A 17,089-nucleotide genomic window follows, 5' to 3' on the forward strand; every position below is an offset into this window, starting at 1 on the left:
TTCTCTCTCTCTCTATATATATATATTTATGCTATACATATAGGTACCCGAAGGCCACTCTTTAACCCTACTCCCATAGACATGAGTCCTCAAGAGCCTATATATAAATATGGCCCTGTTGCCAACAAGTATGTATGTATGTATGTATGTTTATCTTTATTTATAAAGCGCTACTTATGTACGCAGCACTGTACAGTAGAATACATTAATACAAACAGGGGGTTAAAGATAATGGATAAATACAAAGTATAACAATACAAATAAATACAAGGTACAGTTGCAATAAGAGTCAGAAACACAAGATGAAGGAGGTCCCTGCCCCGTAGAGCTTACAATCTATATCTATAATCAATAAGTACAATGTGGCTACATACAATGCACTTGTACAGTACATATACATATATATATATATTGGGCAATTGCAGGTCTAGTGCTTAGGATGGCACTGGATTATACATAAGGTTCTGGTTGGCTGGGCCCTGCTCCTAGGGGCCCAGGTGACCAATGGATTCATAACCAGGGCCCCCTGGGGAGAGGACTCAGCTAACTTTGTAGTATGGGGCCCTGGCTCCAATATGTATGTCAATAATAAAAAAAGTCTCCTTTAACCACTCATGACCAACTTTCAAAGGCATTGGCTGGTCAAAGTCTCCACAGGAAGCTGCAGGAAAATAAACATTTATACGAGGTTGTCAGTCTATAGAGGTAGGAATGTGTGGCACTTATGTGGAAGCCATAATAAGGCTGCAGGGCAGAGCCCATGTTGCTTTTGCTGTTACCTTCCCCATCCCACGTGTTTGGCTGCGAGTCTGGCGGCACAGGAGGAAGGACTCTCACCCGAGCAGCCCATACACATTGCTTCCTCACTATCCGGCTGCTCTCTCACTAACAGCTCGCAGCCTTTGTCACTCAGCTGTCTCCACCCAAAACATTCTCTAACGTGCCCCTACACATCCCTCTCAAACACCCTCCAACTGAGACCGGCAGAGGGACTGCCCTCCGTGAACTGTTACACTGGGCTGGAACCATTATCGCTGCGATGGGAAGTGTGTGATGTGAATTCATTCAGAGCAGCGGGCAGGGAGCAGGCACACGGGGCAGCCGCATACTTGGTTTACTTAAAGTGGACTATATACTTCGTTTTTGTGGATTTATTCTGTGACAGTCGCTTTATTAACTTTACTGCTGGTAAGTAAATGCTTGTTTGGATCCTTACAACTCTTTTATAACTTTTGGTGTACTCGCGTTTCAGTGCTGCAATTCTGAGGGACCACCGCAGTATTAATGGTACTGTAGTAGGAAAACATTGCTTAAGGCAGGGGTCCCCAACCTTTCTTACTTGGGAGCCACAGTCACATGGAAAAAGATTTGGAGAACAACACAAGCATCATAAAAGTTCATGGAGGTGCCAGATAAGGGCTAAGATTGCCTATTAGGCAGCCTCTATGCACACTATCAGCTTACAGGGGCTTTATTTGGTATTCAATCTTTTTATTCAACCAAAACTTGCCACCAAATCTGGAATTCAAAAATAATTGGTTTGGGGACACTGAGAGCAACATCCAAGGGGTTGGGGAGCAACATGTTGCCCCAAAGTCACTGGTCGGGGATCACTGGCCTAAGGGGTGCATGGAAATCCCAGATTCACACTTTGGGGGCTAATGAAAGGAAACCCCAGTTATTACTTGCATTGCATTGTGTTATTGCCATATATGTTGAAGTCTGTCACTACATTGAAATGAACTTGAAAACACTTAGTTTATACCTTTAATTTTGCAATAGGGTAATGTTAATGAAATTAACGCAGAGACACGAGTGTGTGTTGCACATCCTGCTTGTGACTGCATGCAAAGTGTTGCAAAAACAGTCTTGTGGCGTTGTGCAAACTGCCTGCTTCTGTGTGTGACCGCCATATGATGCTTAAGACGTAATGTAGAAATACCACTAATTATTAATAACAGACCCCATGGACCTAAAGGTTCAGTGGCTACCAGGGCCGGTTTTCAGCACTTCCAACTTTGTACATTTTACAGCTGGCTGTGTTTCATTGTTATATTTGTGTATTTTACATATTTCTATAATATCTAATAAAAAGCATACTGTCCCTTGGCTGGCACATTTATTTGGAAAGATTCAGCATTTCCATAGGGTGCTCTGGCTTTTTATTTACATTTCTCTGAGGTAAAAGTAATGTCTTTAGTAAATTGCTTAACATAGTTAATCTTACTAGTCATGTATTAATTCATGCCCTGCTTGCTCAGACTAATGCATTGCTCTCATAGGATCAGACTGCAGGACATAAGTGTCTTTGTGATGTTGTCTCTAACAAGATAAATTGAAGGTGAAGTGTGTGTTGTAAGGGTAGAACTATTTTGTTGGAGGTCTTTGCACTGACAGTTGGACATAGTAGTAGCATAATTGTTTCACAATTATGAAAATAATTAATATTATATTCCAACAATGCCTGACTGCAGGAAGGGAATGTTACATGCCGGATATTTATTTGATGAGATGCAAATGTAGATGCATGAAAACAAGAAACCATGCAACTTCTCATTAGATTTGACATTTCACTATGGAAAATCAGATTTTGATACATTCCAGAAAAAGTTGCACAGTTGGGTACACATGTACAACAAGGGTTTAGCAGTCTAAACAAAGTCTCCTGTGTTGTTTGCTGCATTGTTTATAATCACAATGGCAGATTTTTCTTTCAAAAGGTTCTGTACTAGAGATGTATGTTGTTTTGTCTGTTTTTAGCTTTATTGGCCAATGTGTGGCACTTTATAGTTAAAGGCACCACTTTGTGCATGCTGCAGTACAGCTCATAGGCTTGCATTTTTGGATTTTTTACAATGTTTTATAGCAGCTTTCCAAACAGTTTTTGATCCATAAAGGTCACAAGAAATCTCTGGCCAATATCTCATCCTTATAATATTACTAAAGCTCTTTCTTAATACATGTATAGGATTTGTTATACAGAATGCTTAGGACCTAGGATTTTTCAAGCATACCTAGGCAACCCACTTCTGAACCTGTCAGGTGTTGTTTCTGTGAGAATGTTGTGTTGCCATTTTATACAGTACAGTTTCGAGTTTACTATAGTGCACACACCGTGGCCAAGGCAGAAAATGTATGTGATTTTATTCATGGGGGTGAGGGGGGGTTGGTGCCTATTAAATTGGCACTCCCCAGTGTATTTGGCTTTCCATGTCCTTTGATACATAAATGTTGCTATATGATCCTATAAGTGCAGGGCAACCCTTTGATATTCAAACTAGCATTGTTGTAAAACACTTTAATATAAGGTATAATAGTGTGTCTATTTAATATGAATGAACTCTTGATTCTTATGAAAGGTTTGTTTTGAAAATAGTGTTCCTGCAAAGTGTTTTCCATAAGAAAACAGAAACAGAACATAGAGAAATCACTGAGCCATGCATGTAGCCTGTAAAACCAACATCTGATCAGAAAATGGTTCTTTTAAAAACCTGTTTATTGGGGGCATAGGGACTTCTTAATCTGTATTACTATTTAGCTGCTCAACTCAGTTACGCAAATTGGTGGTTAGCACAAGATTTAGACAATCCCAATGTCATACTCCTTGCCAGGCTCTTTGGAAGCACTGAAAAATTGCCTACTATGGAAATCAATGGACTACCCTCCATTTCCCCCCTGTATAAAAGCCTTGTATATGACATGGCTAGCAGTATTGAAACTAGCTAAGGTCAAACCCCCTATTCTGTCTCTACTTTATGAAAATATTCCCACCTGCAGCATTTCTTTCACTCGGAAGCTATATGGTACTGGGCACCTAAAGGAATTAAAAACCTCAGAGATGTAGTGGAGAACTCACATTTTATAGATATTATACTGCTCCGAGACAAAATTAACACACCTAATTTACCTATGTATAAATATTTACAGTTGCGACACATATTCTGACACAATTTGATGTTACAGAGATACAGCTTGGTAGAGAGGATGCCTCAAAAATTGTTTAAATCCTATATACTACCCTAATGTCCACTGTTCCAAGTTTGAATGAAGACCAATGGGAAGAGGTAACCAACAATCTTAATCAACTTTTAAACTGCTCTAGGGATCTATTGATCCAACAAAAATTTTAAATTTTTTGAGAACCTATCTCACCCCAAACACCATATGGCCAAGATACCTACTCCCACATGTAAAAGGTGCAGGGGTAAAGAAATGGGTCATTCTGGCACATGATGTGGATGTTCCCAATTATACTTCGATACTGGGTAACAATAACTAGATATATAGTAGAGATTACATTAAGATGCTTCCTCTAATCAAAATTACATATGAAGCCCAGAGACGGTCGTAGAAATTTGAAAATATATGGGGCCCCTGGATGGATATACACTTACTGGCACTGCCCTAAAGTCATAATTGGAAGGGGATGCTTTCTGTTTAGTATGGTGATTCAACTAATTAGATCAGTGCAACTTGGCTACATTTAAATAAGACTAGTACAGGTACAGGATCCCTTATCCGGAAACCCTTTATCCAGAAAGCTCCGAATTACGGAAAGCCTGTGTCCTATAGACTCCTTTTTAATCAAATAATTCAGAATTTTAAAACTGATTACCTTTTTCTCTGTATTAATAAAACAGTACCTTGTAATTGATCCCAACTAAGATATAATTAATCCTTATTGGATGCAAAACAGTCCTATTGGGTTTAAATAATGTTTTATTGATTTTTTTGTAGACTTAAGGTATGGAGATCCAAATTACGGAAAGACCCCTTATCCGGAATACCCTTGGTCCCGGGCATTCTGGATCACAGGTCCTATACCTGTACTTTGTTTGACATCACCTACTGGAGATAATCATTGCTGGGAAAAGTATAGTTTACTGTTAATACTTTTCCTTTAATTATTAGTGACAAAGTATAGAATTTTCATAACCTGGGGTACAAGGGACGCACAAGCTATCTAGTGGTACTTTATCAGTACCTGTAAAGTAATTAAGCGACTATAAAGTAAATCAGATGCACTTTCATATTCGAGCACATTTTGCTTGATTTCAAAGCATCTTTGGGATTCTCTGATGTCCAGGGTTGTTCAACAGTAATTTGAAGGACAGCAACCCTCTAGGATTATCAGCAGTTACATTACAGCTTTAGGGTAAGAACCCACAGAGGGGTTCAGTCGCCCATAATAGATCTCTGCTCCGTGGGCGACAAACTGGTCAGAAATGGCTTTCTATCGGCAACAATAGAAGTTGCTGGTGGAAATCCATTCACATGGTTTTGGTAAACCGAAGATTTGTGAAGTTACCTCCTGCAGGCAACTTTGTGCAAATTTGTGAAACAAAGCGATGCAAAAGGCTTTCCACTGGTGACTCCTGTTGTTGCCGGTGGAAAGTCATTTTGGAGCGGTTAGTTGACCGCAATAGCAGAGAGCTATGGTGAATGGGTTCTTATCCTTAACATAATGTTTTTTTACCAGCTGACATACAAGCTTGTCCAGAGCTGCCATTGGCAAAGTTTAGGACACTGACTAACTGGCCAAAGGCCTGAATCTCAGCCTTCATGGAATCTCAACAGAAACCGCACAGTCCCTCAGCAGCTGTCATTCCTCCCTACCTCAATCACTTCAGTGTTAATTTACTTCACATAGTTTTATTAGTTTGTATACATTTCCCCCTTATTTACATTTAAAACATAAAGGCATTGTGAGACCATGTGTTATTTGAGAGCTCATTTTGTCTCATTCCTGCAGGCAGATAAACAGCTTTTTGGTTCCATTGAGAGTGGTCATGTGCTTACACATTTACAACAATATTGGTTGCACACAAGGAAAATGCCAGGTTCATTCACAGGCTTGTATGTATGTATGTATATCTTTATATAGCACTACTGTATATGCTGTACAGTATATTTCTGCAATACAGTAATAGTACAGACATTGCAATAAATAAAAAGGAGCTCCCTGCTGTAAAGATTTTACAAATCTAAGTTGGCGAGTTACATAAGCTGACCATACAAGTTCGGATCCATGCATTCTTTTGACGAATGTTCGGATATCGATTGTACGTTTAAATGCATGGATCTAAAACTAATATTCAGACTGAAATTGTAGGATAAATGTTCTGAACATAAAATAGTTGGCAGACACCAACTGTATGAAAGTGACTTCCTGGAAATGCATTGTAGGACCCCCAAGAATACCGTCAGATATCCAACCAAAATGTTATAACCTGTCCGATCAACTAAATGACCAATCACCATGGTGCGAATCAGGACGATTGGAGCCCATACGCAGTCCAAAAATCGTACAAAACTAATATCATAATATGTGCACTGCGGTTCAGAAACAGCGCATCTCTCATTTTACAGCTGTAAAGGTCAGCAGCAGCCAAAATTCCATTAATACTGATGGGATTATAGCAAATGCCAAAGGGGCTGCTATAAAATGCCATAGACAGTCACTGTGTAGTGGGCTGCTGGGGGCTTGTTTGGGATTCTGTGTACGTGAAATGCAAGTGTCCAGACCTGATGTGTATGTAGCTGTTTTGCACATAGACTGCTTGTTATGCACATAATCTGCTGTTATGCACAGTCACACTTTGTGTGTAGCAGCCAGGACGTTTGCCAGTAAAGAACATTACCAGCTGAGAAAAGTGCTGAGTTGACTACCAGATGACAAAGCATCTCATGTGCCATAAACCTAAAAGCAGATGTTGGCTGTTAACCGAGTCACACTAATGTTAACCCAGTAAGCATATGTGGGGCCAAAACCATGGCCTCCCAAATTTTATCTTTTCAGGGCTTGGGCTTGCTGACACATAGTTACATAGTTAGTTACATAGGGTTGAAAAAATACCAGTGTCCATCAAGTTCAACCCATCCAAGTAAACCCAGCACACACAACCCACACCTACCAATCTATACACTCACATACATAAACTATAAATACAACCACTAGTACTAACTGTAGATATTAGTATCACAATAGCCTTGGATATTCTGATTGTTCAAGAACTCATCCAGGCCCCTCTTAAAGGCATTAACAGAATCTGCCATTACCACATCACTAGGAAGGGCATTCCACAACCTCACTGCCCTCACCGTGAAAAACCACCTACGCTGCTTCAAATGGAAGCTCCGTTCCTCTAATCTAAAGGGGTGGCCTCTGGTGCGTTGATTGTTTTTATGGGAAAAAAGAACATCCCCCATCTGCCTATAATCCCCTCTAATGTTCTTGTACAGAGTAATCATGTCGCCTCGCAAGCGCCTCTTTTCCAGAGAAAACAACCCCAACCTCGACAGTCTCACCTCATAGTTTAAATCTTCCATCCCCTTAACCAGTTTAGTTGCACGTCTCTGCACTCTCTCCAGCTCACTAATATCCTTCTTAAGGACTGGAGCCCAAAACTGCACCCCATACTCAAGGTGAGGCCCTACCAGGGACCTATAAAGGGGCAAAATTATGTTCTCACATAATTCTGTAACTTTTTTGGACCAACTCACCACACCCACTAAACAGTTTTAATGTACACAAAAGAGTGCATGGACTTTGATGAGGTACTTTATGTGTGGCCAAACTTTCAGGGTCTTGTAGCCCACTGTCATATTTTTCATCTTGCCCTCGTGTTCTGAGTAAAGGTGTCCTTACAATGTTAGATTTGCAAATCTTTCCCCAGATATGCCCACCTTGGGCGATATTGTGCTAATGCGATTGTTTGACCCTAGGGCCAAGCAATCACATTGCAAAAAAGAGGACAGGACGCATCCGACAAAAAATCAAGCCTGTCCAATGGACATCTGGCCAATTGTTGGCCAGATATCGGTCGGGGGGAGACCTGCCCCATACACGGGCAGATAAGCTGCTGAGTCGGTCTTAAGGACCCGAATTGAAAATGTCCATGTATGGCCACCTTAATATCTGTAGGATCTCTGACTGAGCTCAGTTTATTTCCAGGAATGCGGCTTGTGTGTAGTGAAACTCACACATTTGTTTGTCTTTTATTTATCTCATTATTAAGCTGGTCTGGTCATACATTGCTGCATTGCCTTGAGATCTGGTTATCTGGTTTTCCAAATTGCACAATGCACTTAAAGATCCACAGCTGGATTAGATTTTAATAATCCTAATTCATCACTACACTTTTTGCTTCTGTGCATCCCTGCGTTGCGTTACTCTGCATTCCGCTGTACTCACACAGGCGCATTAGGAAGAATAGGATGCATTTGTTTCTGTACTTTTCTGCAGTGGAATGCAGAGGAATGCAAAGCAGGAAAGTGCAGAAGCAAATGCTTGCAAGTACGAGCCCTTATTGCATTCTTGCTCCCAGCAACAGACATACAGAAAATTTTATTAATATTAAGAAAATATGGCTGCCTTTTGTGTCACAGACAAAACCAGCTAGATTAAAGCACATGTTATCAAAGAGACTTAGCAGTGGGAAAAAGGAACTGGGTATGATGACACACTGGCATTATGTAGCCATCCATCTCTTGTCTTTTGTTCTCTAACATAAACTGAGCACATATCCTATTCTATCTGATGTTTTCTGTCAAAACTGCTGGTAGTGTGGCAGCACTTTGAAATTGTTGGTTTGTTTGTTTCTGGGATGTGCTGTCCCTGATAGATTGTACTTTTACCTGCCTTAGGCCAATAGCAATTATGAGTCATTCTGACCTGGAAATCCTTTGTGTGGCTAATGTTGAGAAACATTAGGACATCAGGATGGTCTCTGCTAAGGGCTGAGGATTACAGGAAATCCCTTTGAAGAAAAAAATAGATATAATGTTTTATGGTAGCCAGGTATGAAGGGTCTGTGCTGATGCAATGTAGATCTGAGCTTTGTGTATATTCTGTTATACCCACCAGGCATATAAGGGTCTGTAAATCATGTATAATTGATGGCTTTTAGTTTAGTGATGTCAGCTCTATTCCACCCTGCCCCGGCCCCTGCTGTGCTCCATGCTCCACTGCTTAACTAAAACTTGATTGCTGGCCGAAATGAGGACAGGGACTTCCTTCTCTTGTCTCATTTTACCACTTAGCACTTCACCTTGAATGTAACTATATTTGGTATGTATATTTTATTTTATTATTGTATTGACCCGTTTGTTCTATTAATGTATTGTTCTCCTGCGTATACAAGTGGTGCTTTTAAAAATATACATACATACGTTCAAACATCTGCTCATAGTGTATATGGCCAGATTCAATTTGATTGCCTCACACTTATTAGCTGCATTAAAAGTAACACATTCACTTTCGTGTTTTCCAGTCCAACTGCCGCTTCACTCCGCTCTGTGTGCGCACAATCTGGCTGTTGCCATAACTGTCAATGCACAGAGCAGCATACGAAAGCGGATCTGCTTAACGCTTTGTCTGCCCTCATCCTAAATTTATCCGCCAGCTGATAATCATCCCCAATCCCCACTGCATCTGCAGGGTTGCAAGCACACAGAGGGGGAATACTGTATATACTCGAGTATAAGCCTAGTTTTTCAGCACCCAAAATGTGCTGAAAAAGTCACCCTCGGCTTATACTCGAGTCGGGTGCCATGGGTCCATCCAGACTAGCACCCTCTGTCCTTTGTGTGCAAATTAGGCCACCCACAACCAGACGCTCCAGGGCCTTAGCCTACTCCCAAATTTATCTTTATCTACCATCCTCACTTGTCCCATTAAGCACTAGACATTGCACTTTATATTCTATATAAACTATATATAGTCTTGAAGTATTTTAACTCTTTGTATTTTAGCTTGGTTGCTGATTGAGCACTCTTAAGGTATCATTGTTGATAAAACATTTGTTTATGTTGACCCTCCACTTACAGAGCTAGTTTACAGTTTTTATTTGAAATAAATATTTAAAACCATATGCCCCACTGATGCCTCATTTAATGTAATTTTATTGGTATTTATTTTGATGAAACTTAGCAGTAGCGGCTACATTTCCCACCCTAGGCTTATACTCGAGACAATACGTTTTTCCAGCTTTCTTAGGTAAAATTAGGTACCTCGGCTTATATTCGGATCGGCTTATACTCGAATATATACGGGTACATTCCTGCACCCAGGTTATAGCAGTGGCTGTGGGTGCACACACAGGAGAAGGCGGATGCTAGTGTAGTAGTGAATGTTCAGCTACTTTGTGATGTTTACCCTGTGATTAAGGGTGCATGCGCTGTAAACATGTCAGGCATCTGGCCTCATATGCTGATGGTTTTACAATTCAACTTCAGTAAAGCTCTTATTTTATAGAACATCCTGGAGTTGCAGCTCACCTTTTTATTGAAACTTGTGATGCTAGTGTAGGTTCTGATTCTTGGCCTGCTTTATCTGCAGGCTGAAAATCAGCCCTGTGTGGAAGTAGTCTTATGTGCTATAACCTGTTTTTCTGTTAGGGTACTGTAAATAAATCAAGATAAACAAGGCCTTTAATTATGTACTGGCTTTGATAGCAAGTGCTAATTCAAAGCCATATTGCTCTAGCAGATAATTGTTAAAGCAATTATTGAGCTGTTGCTTCAGAAAACACAATACTAACAGGCCATTTTGTTGCCCAACACAATCTGGGTGCAGACTTTAATTTGGTTGTATTGAATAGTTTATAATTTATATTTGCAAATGTTGTTGACTGATTAAAGGGTTACACTGATTCATTCAAAATGCAGTGAAAATAATCTGGTTTTGGATAAAAATTAATCTGGTTAATAGGATAATGCTTTGCATTAAGGACTCCCTTCCCTCCCCCGAGGAGGCAGCTTTTGCATGTTTTTGTTTTGGAAATTCACTTCCTGTAGTTAATTTACAAATGCATGATCAGTTAATTTAAAGTAGCTTTTTCTGCATTGTTCAGGGACCGGTCAAAGAAACAATTTAGCACATTACATTATCATATATTTAGGAACTGGGAACTGGATTTCTAATGCAAATACTGAAAAAAACAGTTAAAGTGTATGAACCATTCCACTTTGGAGAGGTTTTAAATAATCTAGATAAAGGTAACATCAAGCCTATTTGTGGATGGGTTGATAATATTGAATAATGGTAAACAAGTAATGTAAAAGAAACACTCATCAGCATTTCTGACTTTGCTTTAACAGTATTTACAGTATTCTGCATCACAGAATATGTTGGTGCTTTAAAAATATATGTGCTAACATATGTAACATATGTAACAGGGCAACAATTGCACCTAAACTGTTGAATGGGTTTCCAGGAATTTGCATGCCTTTGGTCCCAGCAGATGGTAATCTCTCATGGAGATGAGGCCAGATAATGACACCTATTAATGGCTGCCAGGAAATAGTGTCTAAAGTAAATACCTAATGATGTAAATGTTTGGCCCTAAGGGCCAGAGCTCCAGTGTCCCATTGATACCGTGGCTATTTGTGAGAGCCATGGACAAAAAGATCACAGCCTCAGGGCTAGAATTCAGAAGTTGTCATCACAGAGAACTCACTTAAAAGTTACCTTCAGGGTAAGTAGCAAAATCCTAATGGGTAACAGCAACGTCATATGGAGTTTTAATGAAAAGAAAAAATATCCATTGAAAGTGTGTTGCATAATGTCCACTTGTGCACTTTTGAACTCTCAACCAATAATGTATAAATGGTCAATAGCTATTTCTTAAAAAATGTTATGATTGTTTTTGTTTTCTTTAAGTTGTTTTTAGGCACCACTGATTGTCATAAATAAGGACTGCTATTGCTATTGTCTAAACAGAATGCCTACTACACGCCTAAGTAACTAAGTAGATAACTAAATAGATAATTTTTCCCCTACTAAATTTTGTTCACATTATTTTGAAATCTGGGAGAAAAGATTGTTTTGAAATATTTTTTGCTCACTTTTCGGCTGTAGTTTGAACATGTTTTTATCTGAAAGGGAAGTGCATGCGGAGACAGAGCACACAGTAATACTAGTAGGATATTAGAGATATCCGTCATTACAAAGCAAGCATGAGGGATTGGCTCTGTTTTGTTTGGGCACTAATGAAGGGAACGAGTCAACCCTTGCGATGCAGAGTAGAAAATAAAGTACTAGGCAAACACTTGGTGTGGTCAAAACCACAAAGATTTATAACTGTTTGTCCTGCATACATACTGTATTTATTTCATTTTATTAAATTGCACAGAAAAGGAGATGGAGAGTTGAAGTTAAACATTGGTGAATAATAACAGTAAGTTCAATTGAAGGCATTTGTAAGCATGGGCTCTGCATGTTATGTTTTTACATGTGGCAAGTCCAGCTAGGAAGCCTTCATCCCCTCACACTGTCCGCTTCTTACTGGTAATGGTGTGGGTGTCTCACTTGTCCTAGCATATCGCACTCCCAGTGTGCACGGGGACGAACGTACGATGGAAGAAAAGCAGTGTGGTGGGTGAGGTCGCCGGCTGAGTTGCCTAGGGTGCCTGGCCAGCTAGGCCCTGCACTGCAGGACCCCAGTACTGCATGGCAGAATTGCTACCCACTAAGCCACCATGCTTGGGTCCATTGACAAATTTTACATTGGGATTCATGCCTTTAGTACTTTTAATGATGAAAAATATTAATGTAGATACTGAACTGTCCAACTGGAGGTCCGTGGGCAAGATATTACCTTTGCCTGTTCAGGGACTTATAGGTATAGGTAGGGGGTCAGGGACAGGTAGATTTGTTTTTTGGCATCATCATTTTCATTTGGACAGCAATGATTCTGTAAGAGAGACAAATTACAAGTGGGTAGCATAACCTTATAGTTTAATCACTTATATTTATTTTTTTACGGTGATGTGATATTCAATATTGGAAGATCAATTAACATTGCTGACTTTTTTTTGTATTCTTAATGAAATGAAGCAGCACGTATTTGTGTAGTTGGGTCTTGGCTGAATGTCAAAGCTGTTTTTTGCACTGCATTGGGGAATGGAGCAGAAGCCCCTGAATTGTTTGAATGCAGTATATAAACCAACTGACTGTTGCTGTGTAGTGTTCCTTTTATTCCATGTTTGTAGTGCACTGTCAGGTATTATGTTTTAAATTTGTGCCTCACTCAAAATTGTTAATACAGGTATGGGATCCCTTATTCGGAAATCCGTTATCCAGAAAGTTCCGAATTATGGAAAGGCCATCTCCCATAGACTGCATTATAACCAAATAATTCTAATTTTTGTTAATGATTTCCTTTTTCTCTAATAATAAAACAGTACCTTGTACTTGATCCCAACTAAGATATAATTAATCTTTATTGGAGGCAAAACAATCCTATTGGGTTTATTCATTATTTAAATAATTTTTAGCAGACTTAAGTTATAGAGATCCAAATTACGTAAAGATCCCTTATCTGGAAAACTCCAGGTCCCGAGCATCCTGGATAACAGGTCCCATACCTGTAACATGCATGAATGGGATCTGCCTTGATTTTTGTGTGAAATACTCTTATGATGACTTCAGAAAATAATGAATCTAATTACAAGTTTAAGCCCTACTCGGCTAGAATTAATTTCTTTTTCTCAGTACAGTACAGGGTCGGACTGGGTCGCTGGGACACCGGAAAAAATCCCACCGGGCCCCAGCTCTAGTGGGCCTTGGCGGCCCAGACCCGACCCATGCCGACGCTCCCCCTGCCCAACCACTCTTCCCCTGACGCGTTCAATTTACGTGTTCCGGGAAGGACGTCGGTGGGGGGCCCTGCGAGGGGGGTTAGGGGGGCCCCTGCGGGGGAAGGGGGGGCGGCACGGGCCCCTGGGGCGGGAGCCCCGGTGGGCCCTTCACCCCCCAGTCCGACCCTGGTACAGAATTCAGAGCTTTCTGGATAATGGATTTCCTGATAATGGATCCCATACTTTCAATAATAAAACAGTACCTTGTTCTTGATTCTAACTAAGCTGCATGACTCATATTACATTTGTCTACATTGGTTTGGACTCACCTAGCTCTGGGGCACGGAAGGGGCCTGAAACATGCTGTTTATGGCATAGCAATAAAAGGTCTGTTTGCATTAGAATTGTGTTTTTTGTGCTCCCCCGACTAACTTTTTTTAAATTGAGCTCTGGGGCAAGAACATATTAAGAATTAATATTTCAGTCCTAACATAAAAAAGAAATATGTAAACTGACCATAATTTTTTCCAAATCAAAAACGAGGCAAGTAGAAAGCAATGGTTATGTAGCCTTTCTTTAAGGGAGAAGGAAAGTTATAATCACAGAGTGGGATGCCAGGTTTTTAGTAGGGATGCCTCAGAAATGCACCAGCCCTGTGTACTCTTTCCTGACCGTGTTGTCCTTTTTTCTTAGGCCAGTTTTCCGGTAAAAAAATGTGGTAAAAATATGCAATAAATGCAATAAAAGTTGTTTATGGAAAAATGTGTACAACACTAACTTTTTTTCCTTTGTGAGAACAATAGGAATGTAAAAATGAATTTAATTTGCACCCCATAAAATATGCTACCCCTGAGCAGGCCTTAACAATGTGATATGCAAAAGTAAAAATTAGCAGTCTAATTAATGTAGGCTATTACATTGACAAATACAGATTATTTATGCAATTTTTTAAATAGTTTTTGTGTTTTATTACATTCCCCAATTGTCTTAAACTTTGTCTTATGCTATTGAAACTGTAAGAGCAGCTTGTGTGCGAGCGTTAGTAATTTAGTAAATGTTATATTATGCTCTTTGATATGCGAACATCTGTAATTTCTGAAAAAGCACTTAAAGAGGAGAAAGGATGGATGGTAAGACACCCGCCATCATTCTGTCAGTGGAAGCCATAAGATCATATTATTTGTATCATGGACTTGCTGCATCCCTGTATCTTCTGTTTATTGCTTTCCTATTTCATCCTACCAAACCTTTGCTTTGTTCTAGTCGCCATCTCAGGGATTTATTATACTGTTCATATAGGTCTTAATAATACTCTAATTTTAATTACTGAAAGCAGTGCTGTCCAACTTCTGTGGTACCAAGGGTTGGAATTTTTCTGTCCTATGTGGTAGAGGGGCGATAATGGAAGCCAGTTTTGACCACTCCCCTTTTTTAAACTGCACTCACTTCAAATCACACCCATATTATCACAAGAGCTTTTGAGACCATACCCACATTAATGGTGGTAGCACAGCAAAAACCCATATGGTTGGTGCTCACGGCAGGGACATCCCCCATCACTCATATGTGAAAGCCAAACCAAATCTTTAAAATCACGTGACTTTTTGTCACATAAAGATGGAAGTTGAACATATTTAACCGCACCCAAAGCGCCTTAACCCTTCCTTATCCTAATTTGCATATGGTTTGGGTTTGGTTCACTCTTCGACTGAATCTTTCACAAAGGATTTGGGGTTCGCCCGGATCCTAAAATAGGATGTAGTGTGACTGCGCGTACCAGCACAGTTCTTCTTATCCATTATATGGCACAAACATTTACTGCAGTACTTTACAGAGATTAATACAACATTTATTTCATGATTGCATAAATTATTATTAATTGCAGCCCCTTCTATTGTAGTTTATGTTTTCAACTGAGCTGAAGCTCTATAAGATTCATACTGAATTAAATATAAAAGTGTAATATAATTCTTTCCAACCCACAATCCAAATGAGTTGATATCATGGTAGCCTGCGGAGATATTTGTATGTTTGTGATGCATTTAAGCTGCACCCTAGTTATTTGAAAGCCTTGGTTTCTACCAGTTTCGGATGTAGCAAATCACACTTTAGTCGACCAGATACTTTTCCTTGTGTGACTAATATAATCTCTATACAGCGCCTGCCACACCTGTACATTATATTCTGGAATTAACTCCTACTTTAGATCATGTTTATTCTTGCTCTGCTGGCAAAAAAAGGATTTATTGCTTTCAGCTAAAAATGCTTTGAAAGGAGATGTGGATATAAGGATAAGGATATAACAACAAGAAAAGGCTCACACAATCCCCCCAGATACTGAGACATACAAAGGAACCTCAGCATAACAGCACATGTTCCCATGTTCACAAGACTACAATTGCCACATAAAGGGTCGCTCAGAAAAATAGCAATTAGTCTTTTATTATGGTGCTTACTTTTTTGTTTTAGCTTTACATGTGCTTTGCATGAAATTACCACAAAGCCCAGCAAGATGCTTCATTGAGATTACAGAATTTTACAGTTTGAATTCATTTCTGTTATTTAGTAAACAGAGGATGTGCAGTAAAGGGGGTGGTAAGGAAGGAGCACTGTATCTGAAACAGTTTGCTTCAGTTTATGTCTTTATCGACAACAATCAGCCTTCCAGAATCTGTAACACAGAATCTGTAACACATAACCCTAAAAAAAACCAGTCACCTAAAAGGACAAACTACAAAGTAACACCCATTGCTTATTAACACCCTCATTAAGACACCACAATGCATGCTATACATCTCTGAATAAATATTTTATTAATTAAAGGGGAGATTATGTTATAAAAAAACAAATAATAATACAGTGTTCAAACTACCATTTGAGCACAAGTCGAAAATCATACCCTTTTTAAATTGTCCCTAGGCAAATCAGCTATTAGTCACTGTTCCTGATTCACTTGGGGTTGTGATTAGATGCCATTTTTATTGCTGTATCTCCATGGCATTGCAGGGCCTTCTATAAGTGTATTATCAGAGAGGCTTTTTGGGGATTTTTTTTTTTTTTTTTTTACAGCAAAGCTGTATTCAATGATATTCTAAATAAACACAAGTTATTCCAGCCTCCATGTTGGCTTTACATAGTGTACCTAGTTTTGCAAGAACAGGACCACTCCAGCCATGCCACTGACTCTGTGTTTCTGCGTCCCTACTTTGGGTGTGGTAGCAGTAAAAAAAGAGGGAGTACAGGCTTTTAAAAATCAAAGGCACATTATAGTTCAAAAAATAAGCTGCACATCAACAACCTCATAGTTAGATATCCATCCTTTATTTCTGGTTATTAAAAATACAAGGAAGTATGGGAATGACATCACCTGATGCGTTTCGGACCTTCCTGGTCCTTAATCTGGAAAGGTCAATAACACGTTGGGGAATGACAGGAATATGAGATTCTGAATGTATTACATACATAGTAACATAGTAAATTAGGTTGAAAAAAGACTTTGGTCGCACGA

At 39.5% G+C, this 17,089-nt stretch overlaps 1 protein-coding gene across 4 annotated transcripts in view; it reads left to right on the forward strand.

The window, feature by feature from the left end:
* The first annotated feature begins 711 nt into the window (after positions 1–711).
* dennd2c (DENN/MADD domain containing 2C) overlaps positions 712–17,089 on the forward strand; it is a 37,662-nt gene continuing 21,284 nt past the window's right edge. For 2 of the 4 annotated variants that reach the window (XM_012965734.3, XM_018091356.2), the window contains exon 1: positions 721–1,188. The gene's annotated coding sequence lies outside the window, so the exon portion shown is untranslated. 4 annotated transcript variants of the gene reach the window in all.

Source organism: Xenopus tropicalis, chromosome 2, assembly GCF_000004195.4.
Source record: "Xenopus tropicalis strain Nigerian chromosome 2, UCB_Xtro_10.0, whole genome shotgun sequence".
In the NCBI taxonomy this organism is placed as follows: domain Eukaryota; kingdom Metazoa; phylum Chordata; class Amphibia; order Anura; family Pipidae; genus Xenopus; species Xenopus tropicalis.